Source organism: Pinus tabuliformis, chromosome 2_2 (assembly GCF_031772625.1).
Source record: "Pinus tabuliformis cultivar Carrire ecotype Pingquan chromosome 2_2, CPIR1, whole genome shotgun sequence".
In the NCBI taxonomy this organism is placed as follows: domain Eukaryota; kingdom Viridiplantae; phylum Streptophyta; class Pinopsida; order Pinales; family Pinaceae; genus Pinus; species Pinus tabuliformis.
In genome coordinates, this window is record NC_142300.1 from 126,953,156 (window position 1) to 126,959,661 (window position 6,506).

A 6,506-nucleotide genomic window follows, 5' to 3' on the forward strand; every position below is an offset into this window, starting at 1 on the left:
CTTGAAATTTGAGTAAACCCATAGGGAGATCAGTCGAAAAAATAGTTTTTTATTTTTTCCCTCTAAAATGTGATGATGTAATCTAATCTTATTTTATTATTTCCACTATTATTTTATAATTTCCTTAGAAGGCCCATTTTAGATGTCAAAAATCCCCTAATGCATCCATCATAGCCCCTTGGCTTATACTGCAGTTGTCCAACCATAGTTGTTGGCAAGACCATCTCTATTGACATTGAAGTCATTGATGCTCCCTTCGACTATAACATCCTTTTGGGTCGTAGTTATACTTATGTGATGTCAGTTGTCGAATCTACAGTTCACCGTAAGATGTGTTTTCCCCACAATGAGAAGATCATCACAATTGATAAGTTGACGTACTATGATCTAAAAGCCCAGACTTCACCTCAGTCCAACATTTCTTCTATGGCTGACAATAACAATGTTTCTCTATCTCTCCAGGCATTTATAAAGGTTCATCTTTGCTTGGTGCTTACTATGGCCCACCACCTACTCCTTCTAAGCCTAGCTCATCGAGTGTTTGCATGCTCCAAGCATCATGCACCACCCACAAATGGTTCTATATGCCCCCACAACAGACCGCACCTCCACAACCTAATGTGCCTAACTCAGCCCTACCTATCGGTACAACTCCTCAAGGATCACTTCCTTCTACTAGTCTCTCTCCTAATCCATTTCCACCCAAAACCGTTCCCCCAGGCCTTAACCATTCATGAGTAGTTCCTCCAAGACATTATCCTTTGAGTTTATTCTACACCTGTCATGACTGCATTGAGTTTATCCAATATTACCTTAGGGATCCCAGTGTGGTACATCAATCCCCCCACAAACACTCCTCCAAATCAATTGAAACCTTACACTTCGTTGACCTTGGTCCAACTATTTTTTCCTACCCTTGCCTTTTATTTAGTTCCAAAACAACCTCAACAGGAGCCTACTCCTATTACAAAATCATCTAGCGAGGAGGGAAAATATTGAAAAAAAGGGAACCCAAGACAAGGGCCCCCAACAACTCCAACTCCTCCTTATGCTTTGTGTGATTTTTCTAGTCATGCCATTAATAATTATCTTGGGTTCCCTCATGTTAATAATGTGGTCACTAATACCTTCCCTAGTCCTAACATTCATGAGGTCCATGTTACCTTACCTGAGTCAGCTAAGAATATTAGATCATTACGCACAAACCAGCCATGCACTTTGTGTGATAACTATGGCCACTATTCCCATCATTGTCCCCGTCTCAAATATTTTTGTGATACACTTCAAGTGCTTCATGAATTAGATGTTTCTTATAATGAGTCCACCTCTCCTTTACTTGTGGATTTTGGTACCCTCCTATACTGTAACAAGAAGTATCTCAAACACCCATTGTGATCCCTCCCCATGATATCGAGATGGTAGATAGTTATTCTCCTATTCTCTACTTTTGTCATCCATGAGATTGATGCCTTGGAACTCCCTTAATGTCTCCTATTGTGATTTTGTTGAACCTTCTTTGAAAAACACCCCGATATCAACATCGGTAGATATTCCATATACTAGTCATATGTCTTGCAACCTTCACAATGTGTATGTGAACCTTGTCTCTCATGAAGATGCTACAGGTAGCTCTTTATCATCATGTGGTCTTTCTTCCTCCAGTCTGCCCATATTCCATTCTGATGAAGACATCATGGAATCTATTTCCACCCTTGATTACTCTTGGGATGATATTCACCATCGTGCGTACTTCCTTCCGCAACAAACCCATAACCAATATGTTTTGGAGTCCAAAGAATTCATTCATGTTGAGGACGATTAGTTTAATTACCCCTTAATTCGAACCTAGAACTTTAAACAACATTCACCTTGTGGCCATTACATTACCACTTAGTGTTTGGGTAAGGGGGCATACTTCTTAGAGGATCCAAAAGGAGACATCCTTCCCAATCCTCAAAATGCACTCTACCTCAATAAATTTTACCCATAGCGTTTTTCATTGAAATGAGTGTATATTTTTCTTTCTTCTTGCATTTAGGTAATTTCCATCCCGCACATTCTTACACATTGTCTTCTTGCATCTTTCAGATGGATCCAACATCCACACATTATATCGGTTTCGTGGATGGTGCGAGTTGCTTCACCAGGAACCTGGCCTCGGCATCTTAGGCCATTTTCACCCCCTTGCATTCGTTATTCCACTCCAATGATGTTTTCATTCAATCTGGCACCAATAACCAAGCCAAATATGATGTTGTGATAGTTTTTTTCGCCGATGCCCTTAACTATAACATCCTTCACATTCATGTTTTTCTAGATTCCTTGCTGCTCATCATACAATTGAATGGTGTTTATCGTGTGCATAATCTTATCCTAATTAGAAAATATCTACGAGTTAAGATTATGATGCATTAATTTGAATCTATTTCTTTCAATCATGTGCCTAAAGTATAGAACCACTATGTAGATACCATTGCAAGTAACATTCTAAATTGGCATTTATAACATGTAAGAATACATCCATAAACAAATGCTGAGCCATAATTGTCACATAAAAAGGATGCATAATCATAAATATGTATCGTCATAAATTGTTCTGTGTCCACTACTCTAATACATTCAACATGCTCACTATAATCTTAAAATAAAAAAAAGCGGACCCATATGTGCCTATTCCTAATCACTATCAGGTGGAGATTCTCAAGCGAACGATACCATCCCACCAACCCATAGATATCATACTCCTTGATCAACCATCATAAGGCACCGTGTGATTCCTCGCCACTCTAGGGGAAGACCTGTGCACTCATATGTATAACGATCTTCTAGCTCATGCCACCCATGATCTATCAACCTGGTTAGTAATATATCATATCTACATCGGATATCCTCCAGTAGAGCACCATCATCTGGTCTCTCTCATGATGATGTCCCCCTTGATCTACAGCCCCAGGCATAGTGGCTCCTCCCGTGTATCCTTCCAGCCTAATCGGTGCTATATCTACATACCACGAAGTTTAGAAATCAATACCACATACACATATTTCTTAAACTATAAATTCATCAAATATATAGCAACTTTGACTTACCATCTGGGCCCCATGCTTGTCCTAGTCGAAGTGGTAAGTCAAGACCCCCCTGATAGTTCATGCCACTGTATGGATAGTCATCTATGTATAGTGGCATCTCGTCCCAATGAGAAAAAATCTCAGGCTGGAACACTCGTCTGACACCCCTTACATCTCCTCGTCTTAGTAGATACCCCCTATAGTGAATCATGGGCTCCTCTAGGTCCCCATTACAGATCTAAACATGAGGTTGTATAGTTGGGATCTTATCAAAGAGGAGTTAGCATAAGATTTTCCCAAACGAAGAGCTATCATTGGTCCTCTATCTACATAATTTCAAATTTTGTTTCAATGTTGACCACGTCATCTACGGCCACCTATAGTAGGTCCCTCCCAACACAATCTCCACCAGCATCATTTGGCCTCGAGTGATATGGTGGAATTCATGGTGTTGTGGAGAATTTAGCATGTACAGTTAAATAATAATTCCCTAGATAAGTAGTTGTATCTAGAACAATAGTTTAAAGTGTTTTAGACTTTTCCTATAAGCAATAGATAAGATAAGAAGATAGAAGGCCTACCTGTAGTTCCACTTTCCTCTTTTCTCCCTTGTATCGATTTCATCTCTCCTTCCCATACTTAATCCGCTTGAGAAGTACCCTATAAACACAACAGAAGACAAAAACCAATCAAAGCATACGCTCTATAAGCATTATGAAACAATACAAACATATGGGAAAAAGGTTCAAACACTTTATTAGAGAGAAGAAGGAATTACAACCATTGATGTTTGATTCAAATCCATTCCTCTAGTTTGGATCCCATCCACATCACATCAAAAGCATGATAAACTTGTAGCATTACAACACCTGCTTCAAAGCCAAATCTCATAACAACAGTATCTCCTTGCAAGTCAACATAATCCAACCCCTGATCACTTAGATGAGTGGTGAAATTATAAGAAGATGAAGGAGATTTTGTCATTAATGGTGGCATTAAATGGCATTCCATACTTATAATTAGTTCCATGGAGAAAGAGATGAGAGGATAGGATGCACCTTAACTCATTCCTCATCCATTTTCGAGCTCATAGGAGTTGATAAGTGAGGGAAACTTCTAGATGACTCCAAAAGATAAGAATATTCCACAAACCCTATGTGAATTTCGCTCATTCTCACCCAGCTCATGTGAAAGGAACCCTAAGTGATCTACGGAGCACCCTAGCAATGGACTTAACTGTTTTGCAGTGCACCTTCATAAGGGCTTACCTGTGCTGGTCCCTCTAGAGGCTATTTCTGGATGTCTTCAAGTCATGAAACTATCTGGGAAGGAGGCATTCAAAGGGCTGACTTGTTTAGGGCATGAATAAACTGAAATTAGGGTTTGATGAGCCCTAAAAGACTGATCTGGATGTTGGGATTTGATGTGCCCAAATTTATCTGCAACTACTCCCCCTAAAGCATGAAGTTGAAAAATGCCAATGTTAAATGAAATGCTTTGTGATGTGATGAGGAGCTATCAAAGTGGAAGATGGCCTGCATCAATTACAATACATATATCATGATATTTGATTTTATAGGAATTCCTAAGGGAAGGCATACCCATGCTGAGCTTATAAACTTTCATTACATGTACATAAATAGTCACCTACAGATATAGACCCATGATCAGAATGACCATCAATGTAAAGTCGTTGTACATATGATTTAGTACTCCTGAAATTGCAGCCCGAATGGATGAAACGAGATCTGGGGTCTTCAATCTTGTTAAACCATTCACTCAAGTAAAATTCTAACCATGTGAATATGTGATCTGAAGTCAAACATGGGAAGACACCATTTCATTACTAGCCAATGATGTAAGTTGTTAATAGATGTGAGAGAAATCACCAATAATGATAATGATCCTCAAGTTATTGCAGTACATTTTGCATGGTGTGAATGGATAATTTGATGTCAAACACCATATAAAGTCTTTTGGTCAAAGGCCATTGATGTATTCCTATCGCCAGAAGCGAGAAACCTGCCATTGATGCATGCAAGCCTCAAGGTACTGAATGGGTGTTTGTAAGTCAACTTCTTGGATAATGTGTTGATGTTGACAAGAAGTGACTCATCGCAGGAGGGCCTTGATGTATCCCACGTCAACGACATGAAACAAGTGTAGTGATTTTAGAGATGGAATTTGACTGACAACACAAGTTTCAAGAATGGCGGTCATGAATATGAAGGTTTATGGAGGTTTATGGTACTGTAAAGGATGACTTCTATTGAACATATCAGTGACACTGAATGAATTGGCAGCATTGACCCAAAACCAAAGTAATGGATGGTGTGATATACCATAGTGTGATAACCATCAAGCAGATAACCCAACCCAAATAGTCTGAATGAATTGGCAGCATTAAACCAAGACCAAAAGTGATGGATGGTGTGATAGACCATGAGTATGATAATCTTCAAGCAGATAACCCCACCCAAATAGTCACGGAGATGAAGTGAAAGTGTCATGTTCAAGAGTGGCCTACTACCATAAAGTGGTTTTCCCCTTTTCCTATTTTCCCTAGTCATTACTGACTAGTACCTCTTTATTTTTATCAAGATTGAGGAGGATAACATATGCTTTTTGTATAATTTCACTCTTTGGGCGAATCCATCGCTATTTGATGTTTTAACATGTCTAGCGAAGGTGAAACTTGATCTTGTCTAGATGGACAATTTTGTCACAATTTGATGTTTTTAACGAGTTTAACAACAAAGATAACTAGGTCCTTTTCATGTTTAGAGAGTTTGAAAAGGGACAAGTGTTATAGACATTTTTGTGCCTTACAGCTATAAGCATGAAATGTCCATAATCTAAGGGATCCAAAGTCCCTAAACATGTTGTTCCTACCCCTAGAGGAACAAGGCTAACAAACCATAGCAATTCACAGAAGTTCTCCACCAGAAACTTCTCAAAAACAAGTCAATTCAGGATCAATTCAGAGGCTCCACTAGCTGTCTGCGCTGAAATGCAAAGTCTACACTGGCTACCTGCACTGTAACGCAGGTAGAAGCACTACCAGGGTGCGCTGAGCGGGAATTGACAAATGGCAAGTTCATTCAACAAGGTGTCAAGACCCTGGAAGCTTCCAGAATCTTCCTCAATGACACTTGCCTCAGTGAATTCGACTAGTGATGAGTAAGAGGTTCTCAATCTCTAAGTGGAAGCAAGAACCTCCAAGTGGAAGCAAGAACTGACAGAGGGAGAGGACACTAGTCAGATTTCAATCTGATTCATCTTCTCTCCAAACATCTATATATGGATCTCTCCTCCATGAGATCTAGAGGCTGGAATTTTGTTATTGCAAAGAATTGCTGTTGGTTTGAGACTGGAATCATTGGGTGCTTAATGCTTTGAGGGAAGGTGAAGATAGGAATTTCATTTGCTGGGAAGGAG